This window comes from Aquila chrysaetos, chromosome 1 (assembly GCF_900496995.4).
Source record: "Aquila chrysaetos chrysaetos chromosome 1, bAquChr1.4, whole genome shotgun sequence".
In the NCBI taxonomy this organism is placed as follows: domain Eukaryota; kingdom Metazoa; phylum Chordata; class Aves; order Accipitriformes; family Accipitridae; genus Aquila; species Aquila chrysaetos.
The window spans coordinates 5,052,219-5,074,359 of record NC_044004.1 but is presented as its reverse complement, the minus strand read 5'-3'; the positions used below and the strand labels follow the sequence as shown (position 1 = coordinate 5,074,359).

Here is a 22,141-nt window from a genome sequence, read left to right as displayed (position 1 = left end):
CAAGTCATTTTTTCATCATAGTTCCTGGCCCAGCAACTGTCTGGCTATGTTATTTTGTTGCTTGCAAGGCAGGTGGAATTTGAATAATGCCTAAGTTGGAGGCAGTCACTGCATGGTAATACATTTTTCTCCTGTGAATGTAAGTTAAATAACTATCATCTGTAACATACATAACACAAACTCTGCTGGAAGATCCATTGCTCAGTATCAGAACTGGATGTCTTTCAGATGGATAATCTTTAGCTAAAATAAGTTTTTCAGGATTCAAACCAGATAACTGGTAGAACTGTTCTCACCTTGTAAAGAAATTTGGGTCACAAGTCATAGTGTCCCTTATGTCTTAAAAAATCCTCTATATATAATGTAACTGTACACAAACTAGGTTTATCCTGCTATAAAGAGGGTACGAGGACCCTGGAAAACCTGGTGATTTTGGCTGAAGGATTCTGTTATTACCCAGTGCTGATGTCATCCTTAACATGTCTTATTGTCATATGACAATATCAGAGGAAATCTTCCCCAACTGGGACAAAAAAATGAATTTACATATCTCCATCGTTCTGTGGAGTAAGTTGTTCAAGTAGGTGTCCAGCTACAGAAAGTGACAGCAAATTATGTAGTAAATTGCTGTGAATATGCATCTGAGGCATTCTCAATGTCACATATTCAGAATGTGCACCAGTAAGTGATAAAATTATTGGTCCTAATAAAGAAGCTTTAGTTGAAGTTCCATGAGCCAAACTGTACAGGAAGATAAATCACCATAAGCTACCCTTTGGCTCGAAGAACACCTTTGAATTTATGAACTATCCAGCTATCAACTCAAAGCTAGCTCTTCAGGCTCACAAATTGGAGATATTGGAAATGATAGACCTGCTTTTTAAAAATGACTGTGTTTGCATGTGTCTGACTTAAAGCATCTCAAAAAATTCTGATGAGGAGGGAGTTCATTCTTCTAAATACCCTGCATTGTAAAGATAGAGTTTTGGCCCAGATGGCTGCCTACAACATTTTTCAGCATTACAGTAAAGAAAGGAAGTACCAGAAACTAACTTATCTGTGTTGCTACTAGGAAGGCCAACTACTTCAGAGGCCTTGGAATAATCACTCATATCTCTTCTCCCTCTTCTCTCACTTTCCCTGCAATTTCTCCTCTTACTCATTTAACGAATCTTGAATTAATGGTTGTGGAGTGAGGAAAACCACATTCAAAGTTTAAATTTCTGCATAAAAATACAGAAGAAATTCATATGGCCAGCTCTGTGCTCCCTGACAAAAAAAACCAAAATATCAAACTAATGTGTCCCTGGATAAAAACTTGATCTTCCACATTCAGACATGTAAGGATCGGTCTCATCTCACTTCTTCATGGAAGATACTTGCATCAAAGTTGAAGTGACAAATAACCCCCTTGGCATTCATAGCAAATGCTTTATGGATCAAGGTGAACTATGCTGACAATATGATTCATGTCTATATAATGCCTTACTGCATGGGATGTGTTTACATTTATAGCTATGTCAGGATCTAGAACATCAGTTAATGTGAAAATTATGCATTTAGGTTTGGTTAATACAGTGTAAATACTAGATAGGTGGAGTGAAAAAGTGTGTTTAGCTTTTTCAGTAGAGTTTCTAAAGGCAGTTTAACATTTTTAGCTAGTGACTACATTATTAATAATTCGATGTGCTTTTATTATAGAAATAGTTAGATAAAACACTTTGACATTTTGAATACAATGAAGAATTCCACCTGTTCTCCAGTCTTTGCTTTTATTGCAAAAGGCTGTGCTTTTACGGCAGATCTATTTATTACAAATAGCCTTGCTATAAGTTCTTATATTAGTATCTTTGCTACATATAATCAAGCATGTTCATGCCACTATACCCAACACCATCCTCTGACCCTGAAGGTTTTAAAGTCTTTCCAGGAGGAAAAGAAGTGTTTCTCTGCAGATGGCACTATGTATATATGTAGTGTATATATATATATACACACTATATATATACTGCCTTGCAAGAAAGAAAAAAAAAAAAAAGTCTTGCTCTGGGGTTTACTTGTCTCTTCGTAGCATCCTCAAGACATACCAGTTGAGCAGCAATAATATTTCTCTACTGACCTTAAAACAACTGATTATACAAGTTTGTCTATAGGAGATTTTTGAGGGTGTGGGCTTTAAAGAGTTCTTGTGACTAATATTGTCAGCTCTAGAAGCACAAATGAATGAGTCAAGTTGGCATATTCCCAGGTTTGGTAGCTGCCAATGAAACCTGTAGGATGTCCATGATTCAGGTGAGTATCTACACAGATAGCTACAGTTTTGTTGTCGTTCCTGTTACTCATTAAATTCTGTGTACAAAGGAAGCAAAATGTCAATGTCTAAAATAGTCCATAAGAAGTTTAAGATTGAGATTGTAAGAATATTTCTGAAAGGAAAATAAGCTACAGTAGAAGTGTCTATTGCAGGCTTAATAGTAAAGAGTCTATTTAACACAAATGAAGCTGCAACATGAATGAAAACATTTCTAGAAAATATAAGAACCAAGTAATGAGTGTGCTGGCTAATGCACCAGAGGCAAATACAAAGGGTCAGTGGAATCTAATTGGCAATCTGTGCCAGTCTCAGCCATTATGCAAACTGGTCATTAGCAGCATAAGACCTTTCTACTTCTAAGTCAGTCTTAGTTTTGCTTATGTGGAATAATTTTTGTATCAATGTATCAGAATAATTTCTTATACAAAGTCTTACTGTTTCACCATTATTCCCTCTGATGAACATGTCCCTTTAGGGACCTTAGATAATCTACCACTGCTGACCACTAATTCCGCCCCCCCCCCCCCCCCCCCCCCAATTTTTTGTCCTCCTATTGACTTTCAAACAGAAATAAAAGTGGGTTTGAGTTAATCAGAAAGAAAATCATGACTGTATAATCTCAGGGCTAGATTGCTCAACTGGAGGGGAAAGTCCTGGGAACCCAACCCTCTACCAGTGAGATTTACCTGATGATTAGTTCAGGTAACATAAATATTTACAAAAAGTCCTTATAGCAAAGACTGAAAACAAAAAAATCTGAGCTAGTATCCTAACAGAGTCAAATTCCTATGACTTAGCTAAGGTATGCAAATGAATTTTTTTTCTGCAGTATTTCTTTCAAACACTTTGCAATTCCCTGTTGGCATGCACACATGCAAGTGCATCCTCAAGATCAATACAACATGAATATGTTTTATTCACATTTTATATAATCCCACAACTTTATTTTTGGTTGATGGATAACAAATCCCCACTTTTTTGTACTCATGCTAGTACATAAATACACAAACATAAAACAAGTTCTTACACATAATTCTAATTCCTAGAGAATTAAAAAATTCCCTTCACAAATAACCTCAATTCCAAGGCAGTTGAAGTCAACCTAGGATTATGAAACATGCATTATTTATTTTCCCTATGATTGCTAAACCTAATTTAATCTGTTTATAAAGGGGGAATTCAGTTTATTTACCTTTTATTAAAAAAGATCCCTGTGCTGCAGAATGTTTTACCTTGAAATTGTGACCCTTGCCTCTTAAATGGAATCCAGTGAGAAAGAAACCCTCCCCTGAGTTAACCACAGTCATATTTCATTTATTGTTGGGCTTTATAATCATATTTTCTACCCATTATTAATTTGTAATTAAGAAGCAATGAGTAAAAATTATTGCAAGATTTCACTTCTGCCCCAATTAACATTTTGGATTTTGCTTTGGGGTCTTCATTACAAATAAGTTGTCAAACTAAATGATGTGGCAAGTTACCTATATTTAGCAGCCTATAATTTTAGCTTGTGTTTTACTGGTTGAAAACATGAGCAACTGACATCACTGCAGACAGCAGGAAAGAAGAATGAACTAATATAAAAATCCCCAATAGTGTGCATTAATCTTCCCTGACTAAAACCCTCTATCTGGCCTTTCTTTGAAAAGGCAAAGACTTTCAAACTGATTAAACCTAGAGGCAAGCCTTTTTTGCATATATTTTGAACAAAATCCAAAACTGCCCTAAACTTTAGTCTTAAATTTAGCTGTGATCAAATTCTTCTCAGATAGTTATATACCAGTATGGAATTCTTCCAACTTTATTCCATATTACTCAAAATATGATTATCTTGGAGTCCAGTTTTTATAAATCACAAAGTATGCTTGCACTACTTTGGTTTCTTCAGATGTTCTAAAATTGTTCCTCAAAACATGATTTATACTACGAAGTTTGGTAGAGTTTTGCCGTTAGAAATAAAGCATGGTATATGTCTACTCTGAGTAGAAAGTGTACATATTTTATATGGGGAGAGTTCCTACAGCAGCTTGAAAAACTGTAATCAGCTTTTTCCTTTTTCTGAGCACTGTAACTGTGTTCTTCCATATTTCTCACTTATTCCAATGGACTTCGAAAGCACTGAAGGGCTCACAAAGAACGACACAATGGATAAACACAAAGGTAATAAATCAGAACAAAGATATGGTAGGCAAAATGTAGGCAGAAACATAACCAAAGCAACCTTGATGCCCAAGAAGTTCAAAATCAGTCTAGAGGTTAAAAGCAACCGTTAAGACCTGGAGGGAGAGGGTAAGAACTAGAGAAGTCAACACTAGTCTGATTTACCTCAAGTCACTGCAAGCTCCACTCCTGCCTTGAATATCACATGTAGTGAATTAATAAAAGACTACATCTGTACACAACAGTTTTCCAAGCTGCTTAAAGGGTTTTGATTGTCAATGCAATTCCCATTAGAAATTTGCCTTCAGAACTAAATTTGGAAGTCAGTTTGAAAGTCTCATTTCTGAGAGCAGGGACCACAGTTTAGACTGAGTGTTATACTATAGTTATTCCAAACAGAAAGAAGTCACTCCATTTAAGATGCTAATGAAAGTCAGAAGTCTTCATTGGCTCAATAGCAGGACATAGCACTATCCAGTCAGTGTGGCTTACTGAACAAAAAATTCTTACTATGAAGTGACTGATTAGCATAACAACGAATTAAAATTAGTGCTGGTTGGGATATTTTTGAGGTGTTATCTGACTTCTCTGTGCCTCTGTCTAGCTGGAGACAGATGATATCCACTCTTGATATCAAAGAATACTACAAAAAAGGCTGTTAAACATAGGTTTAACATTGCAACAATTTTGCATGTTATAACTTCCAACTAGTATAAGTTGACAGGCTCCTGGGAGTTCTGCAGTGTTTTCCAAATACTAATTTTAATACTTTGTAATAAAATTGTTTATGTGATGTGTTGGCATAATTGCTTGCAGATACAAATTAAGAAGTTATTTCCTAAGCTGTGAAGAACTGAAATCCTATGGCATAATAGTAGGAGTAAATAAATACTGCAATATATTTTGTAGAGCATTTTAATGCACCATGTATCACATATATCAGAAGAAATGCACTACTTCCCTTGCTTTCCTGGATTCACTCCTAGAGAAGGTAGGGTTACCTTCTGCTAACCTAAGCTGCAATCCAGTGTCCTGGATACAAATCCTTTGTATTTTATCTCTATAGGTCTCACCAGGTCTATGAAATAAGACACTGAATCATATTGGTGATGCTGGCAAAGAAAAAAAAAAGCTTTATAGCTAGAACTGGATAAAGCTAAGGCAAAACAATGAGCGCCTTAATATCTGCCTGAAGTCAAAGTGCTCTTGCCAACCCTCTTTGCCAAATGCCACTGTATTATTCCAAGAAATTCAGAGTAAGTGGGGTCCTGTGAAACACATAAAAAATATCTCCTGTCCATAGCCAGGCTTCTTAGAATAAGGTTGTTTTCTGTTTAGACAGATAATGCTTAGCTCTCCTGATCAACCTAGCTGCAAGGGCCTGAACTTCTCTTCATAATATGTTTGTAAGACTTTAATGAATATACTACTAGTATTACTGAGTGGCTGTTCCCCCAAGGTTCCTATTGCTCCTGAAAAACCCCTTTCAAAGAGCAGGTCTTTGGCTCTACTGAATGGCTGTTTGAATTTATACTTAATAACAGAGATTTTGTAAAGCAACATGAAGTCTAAATAAATCATACCAGGGTGATTGTTTGACCTTGAATCAAAGTGCCATAGCAGAGCTTATGTCCACACACCCCAACTGTGTTTTTTTTTCCCCCTCAGAACTGTCAGACAACATTCAAATTGCCTATGGAAACAGCATGTGCCACATGCTATACCTTGAACCAAGCACAAGCATCACCTGGAGAGTTGTGTGTTTGCTGGCCCAGGCCAGGACTGCAGAGTGGACTGAGCAGCTGGGATCATCACAGGCCAGCGCAGGAATGCAGTGCCCACTTTATTTGCTAGTGCAGATGTAGCTTAAGAGACCCAAGAAATCTCATTATGAGATGTATTTTTCTCTGGATGTCTAAGCAGTGTACAGGTCATAAAGACATGGAAGCAACTTTCATGTACAAAGAAAAAATGAAAAGCCAAAACCCCAGGTGGCTCTCTACCTGATTGTTGCACATCTACATGACTGGTTGCAAGGCAGACTTATTCCTAATGTGGTTTTTTTGGAAGTGATATCTCTATTATATGTGTTGGGGTGAGGAGTTTTCTTCTCCTTTGAACCAGTAATGGTGCTTGGCAGTAACTCTAAGCTGCCATTCTGCACTTACTAAGTCTCTCTAGGAAGCCTTCTTTGAGCTAGAGAAGAAGTTGTTCATTCAATACTTCTGTAATAAAGATACTTTCAGACTCATTCTGTAGACACAATGAGCTAAAGGGCATCACTGATGGTCTCATCACAGCTTGAGAACACAGGTCAAAGACTTTTAGTTCTAGCAACAGAGCAATGTCCAACCCACATCAGCCATCGGGACTGAGCTCTACATACCTTGTTTCCAGCTTTTTGGCAACCATAAACCTGGCTAGTCAAAGACTTCAAGATAATCAGAGATAATTTGTATCCAGATTATCAATGTTACCTGTCTCAGGAGTAGCATGTGTATATGAACTCCTCATAAAACTTCATGAAGTAACATCTTCATAAGGAAACTATTTCCAAGACCTGATGCCAATTTCCAAGTGTCATAAAAATACTGAAGTATCTATCATCTGCTACTTAACACAACAGCAGTGCAGCTACAAGCAGGTACAGTTCACCTACCTCCCGTTGTAGCCATGTGCTAGAACAGCAAGGAGATACAAAGCCTGAGGTCCAACTTCTACTCAATGCATTGGAAAACAAGCTGGCAGGAAAGTTGAGTTTTCATATTTTTGTAGTTCTGATTGTGTTCAAACCAGGTTAAAACAAAGAAAATAATTGCTATAAACTGAAAAATATAAAATTGTGGTTTTTTCTGGAAATACCAATATCACCTTTCAGCTTGTTTGAACTCCCCTTTAGGTTTTGGAAGAGGTCCAGGCTTCTTTATATCCTAACCATACAACCCATCAGCTGGTGATTCACAGTTGACAAATGCTAATAAGAATGATGCAAATTTTCTGTAAAATTTTAAGGGAGGTAATGGCATTGGCCTTAAAGTTAGTCTACAAGAAAAAAAAAGGTCAGATAAGATTGATTACTAGCTATCTTAACATTAACTTTAACATATTAATGTCTGCAAAGATGCTTCTAGAGCATAACATCATTTTAAGTTTGCTTCATCCTATTACAACCAGGAGAGGTATCACCCAGTATCATTTTACAGAGGAAAATTAGGACATTCCACATATTCAACAATGTCACAAGCAATTCTAGGTTTCTTTTTTTGGTTGCCTGAACTAACAATTCAAATAATAAGTTATTTATGGTAATAAGCTGTATCTAAATTGTTTTTTGTAGTTATTTGATGTTTTCTAACAAATATATTAAACCAGGACAAAAAAGATTAATCAAATATATTATCTCATACAGGTTATTTTACTCAGATCATAAAAAATTGAACAAACTACCATGAATTAAACATTAGATGCACTTTTCCTTTTAATTCTGCATCTATCAGACTTGATAAGAAAAGAATCAGATACAAAGGTGTTAGGAGGAAAATAATTATAATTAAGTTTAACATAGCCAAAAGCCAACACTTCATTACAGCACAGAAGAAATTTCATGTTAATCAGAAGGCACGTCTTCTGAAATGTACAGTTTCACAGCTTTAAAAAATAAGAACTCCTTTTCCTTCTAGGCAAAAAACCAATAACAAAAAAGTTATTTTCCAAGTTCTGAGGTCCTGCCAGGACCTACATACAACTATTCTATTTGGAATCCTCTGCTTTCCAAACAAGACTGCCAGATCACTTCTCTGGCATTAGAGTAGGATTTCAGATTTATTTTGCTTGTAGGTATCGCATTAAGAGCTATGCTATTCCAAATGGCAGTTGCCACTTCACTTTGCAGTTTTCTTTCTTTTTTGGATATTACTTTGAAGACAATTGCATACTAGTAGTAAATGTATCATACTTTAGGATACTACTACATGCCACATATCCACAAACATCAGCCTCTACCATTAGCCTGTACTTAGTTCCCCAATGGTATAACTTATAAAAACATGCTGCTTGGTATGAAATCTTGCTCTCTTAGTATTTCCACTATCTCATATTCAGCTACAATGTTGTTACCCTTAATGCATATGGAGTTCTCTTAATAATAATTTGTATTTTTTTTAGATTATAAACATAGATTCTTCTTATAACTTTCTTTCCTAGATGAAGGATCTTCTAGGATAGGTCTCATTGTATTTTCACCTTTGTCATTTAGTAGATTCAGCTCCCAAACATCACTGCTTATGGTAAAACATGATGTGAGTTTCAATGAAGGTGGGAGACTATGAAATCAACTGGATATACACTTCAGCACTGGACAGGCTTTTTAAATTTTTTTAAAAAGGGAAAATAAAATTAAAAAGTTCCATTACCAGGTACTGGAGAGACCTATCAGAGACTGTTCAAGTGAATTGTCAAATAAAGATACTTCATCCACATCAAGCCATGCCCTTTTTTTTTAGTGGTTGCTTCTCCCTCTGCTATCATCTGTCTCAAGAACATACAGCTGAAAACAGGCAAAAAAAAAAATCCCTGAAATAAGCCAACATAATTAATTTCTGCAGCACCTAGTGCATTTTCAACAGCATCAATATCTCTTGGTCCCATTCAGAGCTAAAAGGCCTCCTGTATTTTATCTCAGGCAGTACACAGGTTTGAACATGCCTCTAGAGCGTACGCACAATCAAACAGCTATGAGGTATATACCATGTTACTAGACTACTACCTTGCCAGGAGTGCATGAAACCCACTGCTAGTCCAAGTGAAATATATTCTCAGAAACTCATTGGATCAAAGAAATTGCAGTGACAATCGCATTTAGCCTAAATATTGCATGTTGTGTCAACATGATCACACTTTTCTAATTGCATTGTGTGACTAGAGTGGAGTTGGTGAAACTGTTTAGTGAGCAAAATATGTACCTATACCTTAACAAATGTTGAGCATCCAGCTGGACTTGAAAATGAACAGGAAAAAAAAAAACCAAAACGGTTGCTTAACCATGTCCTGTTCAGAGCACAGCAAAGAAGAAAGGAAAGTGCAACAAACCTGGCACTTACCATGTGGCTAGGAACACAGTGACAGTAAGAAATTTTCTTCTGGGCTGGGAATCCCTTCTGGGTTGTGCTTGGTAGGGATAGTGGAATTATAGCCAGCTTTCTACTTGAGCAAAACCAGTGGAGCCCCATGGACAACAGGACATACAAACTGAGACTCTAGAGTTAATACAGTGGCTGGTACGGAAGAAGACCACAGAACTGGCATAGCCAAGGACCACAGAGAAGTCATTTGAGACTGACCTCAGGAGTCAGCAAAACAGCAGAGTACAGAACACAGAGTACAGTACACAATGCCTACGATACCTGGAACAACCACACCTACTGCATCAGAAATCTAACCCACAGAATGCCTGAGGAAGGATCAGATAGGAAGCCAGCACTGCTACAGACCATCATCCACGTCACGGATGAAGATGTTGAACAATAGCAACCCCAGTACTGACCCTCAGAAAAAGACCATTCAACCACCTCCTGGTTAAAATTCAAAAAATTGATCATTACCCTTTCAGTTCAGCTAGTTTTCCACTCACCTTGTACTCACACATCTGTCCATGCATCTCCAACTTGACAAAAAGGATGCTATGGAAGCCCATACTGAAAATTTGCTGAAGTCAAGGTAAATGATATCTAAAAAAAAGCAAAAAGCTTAGTCAGGGACAGTTTCCCTTGTTAAATCCACACTGCCCATTGACAGTCACCTTCCCTCTGCTCACATACCTGAAAATAGCTTCCAAGAACACTTGTTATACAATTTTCCAATGATCTGAAGTTCATGAGATTTATTTCGCTTCACATTCTTTTCTGACCTCCCCCCTCCTTTCCCCAAGCCCTAACAAGGTGAACAAACATCTGCCATTTTTCAGCCATTAAAAACCTCACCTCCATCAGTTGGTTCCTAATATTATTGAACACTGGGAAACACATTCATAGCACAGCCCTGAGGGATTTAAGTTTTATACAGAAGTATCTGTCCCATCAAAAGATCCCCTAGGAGTTGATGCCACTCCACCCAGCTGGTCTACAGATAGGCCAGATAACATTAAAGTTAAAAAAAAATCTTATTCACTGCCTCATGTTGTTCAATAATGCAGCCTTTTCTGAGATACACCATCCTCAGATTAATATAGATTAGGGAGGAACGAAGAACAGCCGGACCCAAGTGAGTATGCTCTTTCTAAATACACACACAGAACTCAAGACATGAGTACCACATCATCATTCCTACACAGGGAATACTTCTGCTATTATTATTCAGAAAAGTAGCTAATTATTCTTTGGTGAACCTCAAAAGACTAAACAGGCAAGTGTTTGTTGGTTTGGTTTTTTTTTTCCCCGAGTTAGTTTTTCTTATCTGTTTTCATACCTCTAATAAATAGAATTCAGAGCACCAGGAAATATCACCTAGGCACCTATTAAGATCTCACACATAAAAAAGATTAGATTTAGGTAAACCAAGATTAAGGCAGATCTTGTAAACACAGAGCTACTCAATATTTTGTGAGGAGGCACAGATCATAGATATCCAGGCAATTCAGAAATATCTCAGCACTTGGAGAAAACTGCTATCATTTTTAGTTATTGTACAAAAAGAGGTCCATAGCAAATTAGAACTACTTGAATAACTAGCAGAGGAAATAAGGAAAAAAGAACAGGAGGGGAAAAAAAACCCCTAAGCTTCAAGAAAAAATAGATTTAGAAAGCTCAGTTTCTATACCTGAAATCTATAGACCTTCATCTTCAACCTTTTTCTGCTACAAGAGGAGGAATTTCTAAACAACTACAGATTTTTTGAAAGAAAATACCTATGAAGTGCTCAAGCACTTCTAAATTTAATCACTTTTCTTCTCCCCCCCACCTCCCACTAGTATCCCTAAACTCTCAAGAACTGCTTTAGTGAGCTGCTCTGCATTATATAGGGACATAGACTTCTCCCACTTCCAGCAGGCTTTACTTGCTAATTAGCCCTTAATTAAAATGAGCTGCAGCTGGTTTGAGACACTCCCCTCTCCCCAACCCCAGTGCCCTGTTTCTAATTTCAGAACTAATAAAAATTCCCACAAGCCAGCCTGGTCTGGATACTTTTCTTAAGAGAGTGTATTCAGCATTTCTTTAGTGCTTTTTCCCCTTCCTCTCCTCTGTTTGTCTTCTAAGTACATAATTTTAAGAATAGCTTTTTCTCCTTGCTTTTTTTTCCCTAGTTGTTCTTTGCTGTTTAGGAAGTATTGTTGCAGTCAAGTTTTTCTTTTTTTTTTTTTTTATTTTTCCTAGCTTGGAAACTTATTTCAGTTGCTGATTTGATGAGGCTTTAGGTTCAAATAGACTGAAAGGCTGACAATAAAGGCTTGCTAAAGGACAGTGCAGATGTCTTACAAGATAAGATACTGCTGCCAATGCATTTTAGCTGAGGCTCAAGATGTCTGTTATTCTTGCCTTTCCACTCAATTGAACCAAATTCCATTTGGTTTTTGTGATGAGGACAAACATCCACAAAGGGTGAAGCTAAAGCTCTCAAACTCAATTTGACCTTCCCTGAATTTGCGTATGTCTGCAAGGATGAAAAAGCTGGCCAGTTTCTTAACTGTCTGCATGACTATGTCTCACCATGTTTCTGAATATATATCACTGAACAAACCTCATTTCAGCTTCCTTGTTATGTTCCTGACTCACCCTTCCAAAAGTTAATCTGATATAAGCCAAGAAACACACTAAGCTCTCTGCGCAATGCTTTGAAATGGTTACTGTACTAGACAAATACATCTCTGAGTGGAATTCTAAAGAAAAAACAAAAGAAAGGAAAAATAAGGGAAAAAAGAAGTATATGGATACATTCACTTAGTTCTGAGAGCAACGTGAAGTCATGGCTTACTTCTTCTGTTGAAAGAAAAAAATAATTATTTTCCACTTAAATATAAAATTCAGTCCACAGAGCATGAGAGGCAAAAGATGAAGAGACAAATAGTGGCTGCCCTTTCTCATTCTCTCCAGAGGAGTAGATCTTAAGTGGCACGTAATATTGAAAGACCTTCTCTGTTTATATATTGGCAACATGACTGACTCAGCTGCTGCTAGTTCTGAAAGGATGATTCTAGTCTGTGGAGCACACAGCAAAGGACGGCTACAAACATGGCTTTGTTAGAACCATTTTGCAGGAGCTGTGGTCTGGGCAGACTCCCCGTCTTCATCAGGAGGATTATAAACCTCTCCATTTTAGCCTGGAAGCTTAAAAAAAGCCAATGGACAGTCTACGGTCTATAAAACTCTTGTCATATATAACAGCAACACAGCAATGATTGTTCTGCGTTGGTTTCAAGCTGCTCCAGTCAATAGTACTGTGCAAAGTGGATAACTACCAATGAAGCATCTGACTCACTGTCCATTGTCCTAACTTATAGTGAGATATCATGTTCCTTGACTTCACTTTTTGGCTTGTAAAAATGTGTAGTTGCTTGACTTCTGGCCAGAGAGGACCTTATGTTACGATCGCACAGTGTAGCCTCTCCACCTTTGGCAAACTCTATATAGGGTGTACGCTGATTGCAGTTTAACTCTGTAGACTTACTGTGGTTTCCAGAAGTTCTGGAAGGGTTTTATCTCAACCTTTGGAGCATTTGGATTCAGATTACGGTTTTATTTCACCGAATTCTCTGTCATGCAACAATGCATATATTTCTCTCCCAGTCAAAAGTCAGGGGTCTGGGGTTGGTTTCTTCCCTGCCCTCCACATATGAACTAAAACTCAAAATAAATGATTCATTAGGCTAGTTTGGATTCATTTTGAAATATTTGGTGTCATACTCATTTGTTCAAATTCAATTTTAGGATAAAAAAGGCATTACATCATTTCAAGGGGAAAAAAAAAAAAAAAAGAAGAAAACTTCCTTCATTCTGAAAATACAAAAATGTAAAAATATCCAGCTTTTAATTCAAAATATGTTAGTAAAAATAACAGGTTTTCATAAAAACTTGCACATTCAGAAGAAATAATGAGGCCTGTAAGATCTTTTAGCACATTTCTGACCCACTCTCTTCTCCTCTCATAAACACATCCATCATTTTATCTCTTCTATTCACAATAATACTCAAGCCTCTTTGCTTTGCCACTCCATCCCTAACTGTTCCAGAAAGAAATTCTGAGGTGGCTTGGGATATTTAATTGTTAATCTCCTTAGGAGGTTCCAGTGTGATGGCCCTTCTTCATAATGCTTTTTGTGTAGATGAAGGTAAAATGCCATAAATATATAAACTCAAAAAGGAGGAAGGCAAAGGGAGAGAGAAAGTAATAAAGACAATTAAAGTACTAGCACAAGTATTATGGGACTAGGGAGCTACTGGTTTTCCATCCATTGCATTGGGAGAAATAAAGTCCAATATGTGCATATTTCATGTATTTATCCCCAGCTTGCTAAGAAACATGTGGAAAATCCCTTAATGGATGCCTGTCTTCATTCACAGTGGTGAAAGCTTGGACATTTAAACTCTTGATATTTAAACTGAGTCAAGATGAATCTCAAAGCTAATGCTCTTCTTGAAAGTATATGATGTAGTAGCCACTGGACAATGATGCCTTCTCAACATACAGTTTTTCCAATACCTGCATAGTACTTTGGGCATTGGAAATCCCTTGGCGATGAAGGAAATCTGAATGATTTAACTTTAATCAAAAATAAACAATATTAAGCCATGATAAATACTTGTTTCCCCATGTGTGCTTCCATCTATGAATCCCCTATGAGTTCAAAAGATCAGAATAAAAATTATAAATAGTAAAACTTATTTTAAAATGTGTTTGTGAAAAGAACCTAACTCTGAGGAACTGCAGGTTGAGGGATGCATTCAGATCAGGTTTAACTTGTAGAGAATGTTTCATGAGGCAGCACCAACCGCCTCTTTGTTTTCAATCAGTTTTCTAAGTAAATGCAATGCATTTTAGCATTTGTCATGCAGAGAACATTTTTCATCTGCTTTTAATCTTCAAAATCCCAGGTTTTACCCTTGATGATGATCTTCAACTGTGGTGACTTATTGCTATAATTCCCATACCTCGTGGGATTTTACTTTGAGTCTGAAGTGAAAAAAGTCCTTAAAGTTGCATATAGAGGCAGTTTGCTTTTGCTAATGATAGTTATAATGGATTTTTTTCCCCCATCAGGATATATTCAAAGGTCGTCTCCATTTAAAGGGTCCTCAGAAGTGGAAATCCCAGACCTTACTGTTTAGAGACACACTCCAGGTGTGCCAAACCTTATGCTGTTGTGTCCTGCCTTTTTTCCATAATCTTTTTTTTTTCCCCAATCTTTTTTTTTCCCCTTTTATAACAACAGATACTTGTGATAAATTCACTGAGATACTTTTAATGGTATCCTCCAAAGATACTTATGTCAGATGATACTGAACATTTTGTGTGTAGTCAACAATACACAATCAATGGCTGATTGCACTCCCTGCCTCACATCTGAATATCGATCACATTGAGGAGTGTGGTCTGTTCCTTTTCCTTCACAGAGACTTTTCTTTCACTACAAACAAATGCAGTCCACTGAATGACAGATCCTGCCAAGCTGCAGTGAAAAGTCTCGCTGAAAATTCAGCAGTCCTCATCAAGCAAAGACAGCACCTTCCCTTTCTTCCAAAAGAGTCCTTTCAGAAGTTAATCCTGAATTTTGTGATGTTAAAAATAAGTCTTCCATAGGCAGTTGACAGTTTTTTTCATGTTCTGTCTGTCTGAAGGAAATGACAGAAGGAAAAAGACACATATGAATTTAGCTACTTCCTGGAAACATAGAAGAATAACTTTGAATAGAAGAAGAACTTTGTGCTTTTGAGAAAAAGCAGAATGTGCAAGAAGTAGAAATGTTTCATGCAGCAGATGATTAAACTTCCCATTGCAAGGAAATGAAGTCAGATGTTATAATCAATTTTAGGATTTGCAGTTAATATGCAACTGAAATAAAAATTTGTTATGGGAAAAGAATAAAATTTTTCTTTTTTCCTCAGCACTCTGCACTTCAGGCAGTGAGCTAGAAAACACAAGAAGATGTAAGACTGCCCTGCAGCTCCAGTAAGTTTAGTCTCATGTTGCTTTCCTGTAAATGACCCTGAAGTAAAGGGCAGTGAGCAATCAGTTCAGAAAATTACTAGATTCACTTTGCATGGCCAGGGGTGAATACTTTTTTAAAAGACGATGAAAAATAGGCGGTGTGATGAGATCCTATGCTCATGTTTTTAACCATACATATAATGTTATGTATGGTTAAAAAGTATGGTGCAAAGGAAATATGGAAAGAAAATTACTCTAAATATCTACCGCAAAAAGTAGCTTGAGTGAGTTGATTTATGTCCAAGGGCAGTCATTCTAAAATCCATGGAATTATAAGTCAGGGGAAAGTACTGATATCTTTAGGTACAGGAAGTGCAGTTATTAATTTTTGTCTTACTTGTACCTAGCATACCTTTTGTACTATTTTCCTAAGAATAATATTCTGCCTACAGGAAATCGGCGTATTTCCATATATTAAAAAATTCTGAGTATCTGTTTAATGGAATCGAGGGATCTGTTTTGGCATTGTTTACAGAGTGAAGTTAGATATTAAGCAGTAAATAAAAGAAAACATTAGGAGAAAAAGTTTTTTGGCCTGTTGGACTGAAGTAATAGTTTGTTTCTGAAGTGTTGATATTGTGCAGTAATGTGGTATTACCGGGAAGGTAATATAAGGAAGCTTGAGGTTCAAGTGCTTTTGGTTTTTGTTCTCATCTCAGATTTGGGGATCAAAATGTATTTCACACACTAGATCTGAAGATGTGATGCATCACGTAATTTCTTTAGAGAATAGGTGCAGTACAATATGGGAACTGCAGTCTGTTTCCAGTCTATAGCACTTTGGAGAAAATCAGACCTATCTCACTACATCTACAATGTGGTACCACATAGAAATGTGGCACACTGTTTAACTGACTCAGAGTAAAATTTCAAGGGAGTAAAAAAATCATACTATCTTAAAATGAGTTCAAAATAATGTAAAATAAAGGTGTAATATTTTATTTTCCAAAGACAATATAGTGTCATTTTAAGGAAATGGTATTGGCAAGGCTGAACAATCTTTCCTACATCTGTGAATGGGTTTGGGTTTGGGGTTTTTTTTGCTTTTGCTTTACCCAAACTTTTCTACTTTCTCTAAGTTAAGTCCAAAGCTATTCTGCCAAAAATATTTTTCTAAAATGTATATTTTTCAATTCAAACTACTGAGGTTAGTGTGTAATATATCTTTTTAATAAATCTTAGAAAAATTTGTCATCCTACTGGAAGTTGATAACTGGGTTCACCCCTTGTGTATTTTTCAACGGTTAGTCACTCTCTGCAACAATTTCCCAGTTAAAAAAATAGGAATTGGAGTGTTTCCCTTTCTCACAAGTGTCTCATGAGGCAAAATCCTTCAGTATTTTGTAGGCATTCAGATGCACTCAACTACTCATTTGGAGCCTGCTGTATTTCTAAGTATAGTATTTGTGCAGTTAACTACAGAGTTTAAGCAGAAATCACCTACCATTTGGTATAGGAAAGATATTAAATGAGAAAGCAATCTTTGATGATTACTGATTCAGGTCATACCAAACCTATTAAGATATTAGGAAAAAATGTTGATGCTCCCACTTAAGTAGATCAGAGGCACTATTACTAAGGTCAGGGTGATAATACTTAAAACTGTTTCTCCCTGTAATGGATATATAGAAAGGACACAGGGAAAGACGGGAGGGACAGGTAAAGGTGGTTTAAGTGGTGGCACTAACAGAATTGATGTCAGGCAGAAAGAGGCATCCTTTTTCATGCCCATGGTTATATTTTTGACAACAATGTTTAGATGGACCTAAAAAAAGAATTTGAAGAAGAGTTGGTTTGATGGGATCCCCTTTCATAACTCTTAACAGCATAATCAGGCTGAGAAAACAATCCCTAAGCAGACAACACATCTGGAAAGACCATGGCTATACCAGAACCCAGATGTTGCAACAATCCTATTTAGACTGAGAAAACAAGAACAACAAAAGAAAGTGGGAGAAAAAGACACACAATCATAAGTCTGGCTAGATTGGACAGCCAATTAGAAATTCTAGGAGTCTTTTTACTTCCTGCCTTTATAAAGGCTAAGGCATTGGTTAGTCTAGAAATGTTTTAATTTCTGAAACATTTTGAAAAAAAAAAAAAAAAATAGGCTATTTGAACAGCTGGCAGCCAAAGTCATCGCTTGGAGAGCAAGTGCAGACTTGGCCTCAGAAACAAGCAGAAGTTCTCCCTATGTTTTAACCCTGGACCCATTGCAATTTTGCTGTGATAAGAAGGAAAAAAAAAAAAAAAAAAAAGGTGTAATATAAGAGGGATACCATAAGAAAGGTAACTGTTTCTAGTGAAAACACAATGTATTTAAGGAGGAAAGGTTCCATCTTCCTTTAGAAACAGTGCAAACATGACTCCAGTGAGTAAGCTGATCTCTCAATTTCACTTATTTGTCTCTTGTGATGTTTTCTTTCCATTCTAATAAATATTTCAAAGCTCAGATTTGCAAAAGATTTTTCCCATCAACTTTAATTATTAAATCAAGTAAGGTAAATGAGTAAAGGAGAAAAGATAAACTTCACATAGAATAATCTTCACAGAAAATGCACATGGACATCTTCTGAGGTTAAGACTATGTGATTCTAATAAATACCTGTATATTTATATTTTTTTCTCCTTAAATTATGCATCAGCTGCCATAGTCTATAAACATAAAGAAAATTTACTTCCTAAAATATTTATATGTCTAAAATATTAATAGTGACAGTAACTTAATTCAAATGAAAAATAAACATATTTACAGTATGCTCTTTTTTGTGATGCTGAACTGATTTAATTGCAGTTATTGAGAAATTACATGGTCCTCACATTATATTTGCTATACAGAACTTCTATATACTGATATTAAAGTATATTTAAAACTAATGGCAATGTTATCACATCCCACAGAAAGTATGAATGATTGAGCATGCTCAAAGATACCTGAGTGAACTTGATCTCCTTATATTTGGTGTTACTTCATGATCTTGCTGGAATACCCAGATAAAGAAGTAATGAAGGCATTAAGTTTGGTAAGCAGCACCAATACAAATATATATGTAAGTATGTGTGGGTTTGTGTGTCTGTATGTAAAAAACATGTGCCATGTTACAAAATATTGAAGTGGATGTTGTGAATATTCAGTATTCTTTCTGATATATTATAAATGTGAATGGAAGTGTTGAAAATGCTGAAGAAACAAAAAGACCATAAAGCCACAGGAGGGAATAAAATTCATTATTGGTCATTAGATATTTTTAGTCACTACACAAGAAAGCAAGGTATATCGCCACCTTTTTTTTATGGAGGATGAGTTGTATGTATTTTTAACAAGGGATTTTTAGATCAAATTGCAGAAAAATGTACATAGAAACAAGTAGCAAATTACCAGGAAGTTCTCGTAATTGTTTAAATGGATTAGAAAGAGATTCTGTCAATTCATGTAAAATTGGTCCATTCTTTTGACTGTTAAACACAATTGCATGCATAAACCGGTATTCAGAAAGTCCATAAACTGCTGATTACAAAGAGAATCTCCCCAGAGAAGAATCTGTGTGCATATGCCTATTTCTTTTATAATCCAAGTATCTCCTGTTGTCAAGCAGTATATTGGATTAGGAAAAAACTTTAGCCTATCTCAGTCTGGCAATTCTTTGGATGTCATTGGGAGAAAACAAGATTTAAGTACCTCAGCACTTTATTATGCTTGTAGATCTGTCCCAGACTTAAGGTTGAGCATACAATTAAGTTATTTGCTGATTTGGTGCTTTTGGATTTCATTCTGCAAATAATTTGTTGCAGAACTCTAACAGGTTCCAGTGATCACAGCACGGACAGTTTATAGAGTGTACCCTTATTCTGCCCTGTTTTACCACTTCTGACAGGTGAACTTTCAGATCTTTTAACTAAGAAATGGCTATTTAAACTTTTGAGGTGAAATGTAAAGAGCAGTAAGACCACATCCAATTAAAAATTAATTCCCCAACAATGTTAACTTACAGGTCACTAGTCTTTTTAAGAAGCCATAAATAATGTATTCATTACTAATTAGCTGCATCTACTTTATCATCATATCTCCTATTTAATGAGCAACATGAGAGTAGTATGGTAATTTGAAATGACACGACTTGTCAAAAAAGAGTCAATTAAAGGAATTCTCTTCAGGACACTCTAATAGAATGCAGAACAGGATTATGCCAGAAACAAGTTGAACTTCCTGTCCTGTGAGTATTTTTGAGATTTCAAACTTCTGTCCCAAACTGAAACAAAAAGAGCAAATCTGTCTTTTGTAAGAAAGGCAAAGCCACATCAGTCTGAATCAGTCACTCTGTATATCCTTATTGCTTATATTTCAAATATCTCCTGCAGTGTGCTGTCAGTAGATTGGATTAGGAAGAACCTTTAGTATAGCAATTCTTAGGTTGTTGAAAGAGAAAATTAGAATTTTTTGAAGAGTTTTGAAGAGTAAAAGATGCTCCCTATGGTCCCATGACATGGTTTCTGGGGGCATGAACGGTGGAGAATGGCTTCAAACATGGCCATTGGCAGACTTCTGGCTCTTCTCCTAAGCACCGATGTGAGGCAGAAGCTCCCTTATTTTCCATATGAAAAGACAGCTCCATGGGTGTATTAAAAACTTAAACCTAGCTAAGTTAAGAGCAAGATTCATCTCATATAGTCTCAGCTAATTGGATTTGGTCAGATGTACTGGCTATAACAGGGATGGGGACAGCTAGCTCATACAGAGACCTCTGCACTGTAGGTTTCTAAAATAAGGCAAGATGACTCCTACCACAAAAGCCTTGAGCTATTAAGCATAAATATGTCTTTTATATCTCCCACTCCTTCAGGAGTGCAGATATGAGTACAATCTTTTATCAAGTTCCTCAAGATTGTTACAAACTTTGTACTTATTTACAAAATTAGGGCCACAATTTTCAGACACTGGAAATGTAGATTTTTTTCTTTATATAAATTCTTAAAACCTGGAGATTAAACACCTTATCAGTTAAAATAGTTGATCATGTCATCAAACTTAAGATTTCTAAAACAAAGCTCGTAATTTAAGCTAGAAGTTAAAATCCTATCTGCAGTCAATAGTAAGAGACAACTCCAGAACCCAAGGCAGTTTGGAAGCCTGATTTAGGATACCCACTGGAGAGACCCACCATTCTGAAGGCATTAGGCTTGTACAAAACATGTATGTTTTGAACAGGGAAACTGAGCTGTTAACATGAGAGTCCACCCATATGAGTCAGAATGCAGGAGTAGAAAATGAGAGAGAGCACAAAGGTATAAAAAGATCATGGAGTGCCAATGTGACTTGTTTAGCGGTTACTTTTAAATTTTCATGGCAATTTAACATGGATAGGCTTAAATTCTCAAATGGTCTGACTGAAAAAACAATCCTCTCATCTTTAATGAAAGGATAAGTCTAGAGAATTTACAGTGCAAGGGGCAAGCTTAGAAGAGCAGAGGAACAGACTAGCTGTCTTTAGAAGGTCATTATTTTCAATATTTTACATTCACATTCTTTCTCTTGCTCAAACAAAACAATTCAGATCTGAAGCAGATGATGCTGATGATGTTGTGTATCTTTGCACCAGGAGCACTCAGAGTTGGACTTGCAAGGGATTAGATGGAAATCTCCTGAGTTTTAGGCCCTGTTTGTCTTAAGGTTTTCAGGTACTTGACTCTTTTTCAGTTCATGGTTAATTGACTGTGAAGCTCTTAGCACAGCTTTACCTTAAACTTATCTTGGTTCTAAGACACCTCCAGGTTTTTGCCTGGGTAGACAGCTGTGCTCTCTCTGAGCCCATCTGCAGCATTCGTTAAAATGTCAATGGGAGCTGTAAGCTTGCAACCAGGAAAGAAACACCATGATGTGATATTTTGAAAGGTTTGTCTTTGAGTAGGTTTTAAAGGTTGCTTCTTTTTTTCTCTGCACTGGAAAGATAATAATTTCATTAATTGAGAAGTAGCAGTATTCCCAGGACCAATAAAACACCACATAATTCTGAATGAATTTTCAAGACAATCAGATATCTATTTCAAGCAGCACTCAGGTTTGTGTATTTCTGACTTGAAATACTCCTAAATATTAGTATGAAATTAAAGGAGGACCTTGATGTTTTTAAAAAAACTCTGATACCACACAACTCTTGAGGCTATTAAACCTCTGGGAATGTAGCTTGTCAGATAATTCAATTCTGATCTGTGGCCCATGTTGTATTTGTTCCAGTTCCTTAGAAACAGTTCTATCATTAGGTACTGCATGCTTAATGATTTCATGTAAGTTAAAAATTAACAACAAAACAAAACACATACCTTTAAATAAACCTCTTTATTTGTTTTGTTTTTTTTTTTTTAATACAAAAATCTTAAATGATGAACCCATTTTAGAGTCCCACTGTTCTCAGAAGAATATACAAAGAAGTGCAAAGTCACTATGCAGTGGCACAAATGCTAATTCTGCAA

The 22,141-nt window shown here is 36.3% G+C and overlaps 1 long non-coding RNA gene across 1 annotated transcript; it reads right to left on the bottom strand.

Moving 5' to 3' along the window:
- Positions 1-19,851: 19,851 nt before the first annotated feature.
- On the bottom strand, positions 19,852-21,341 carry LOC115347135. Its single transcript, XR_003925384.1, has 3 exons — positions 21,214-21,341; positions 20,308-20,311; positions 19,852-19,885 (listed from the first exon to the last, which is right to left on the bottom strand). It is a non-coding gene; the product is annotated as an uncharacterized LOC115347135 (long non-coding RNA).
- Positions 21,342-22,141: the final 800 nt, after the last annotated feature.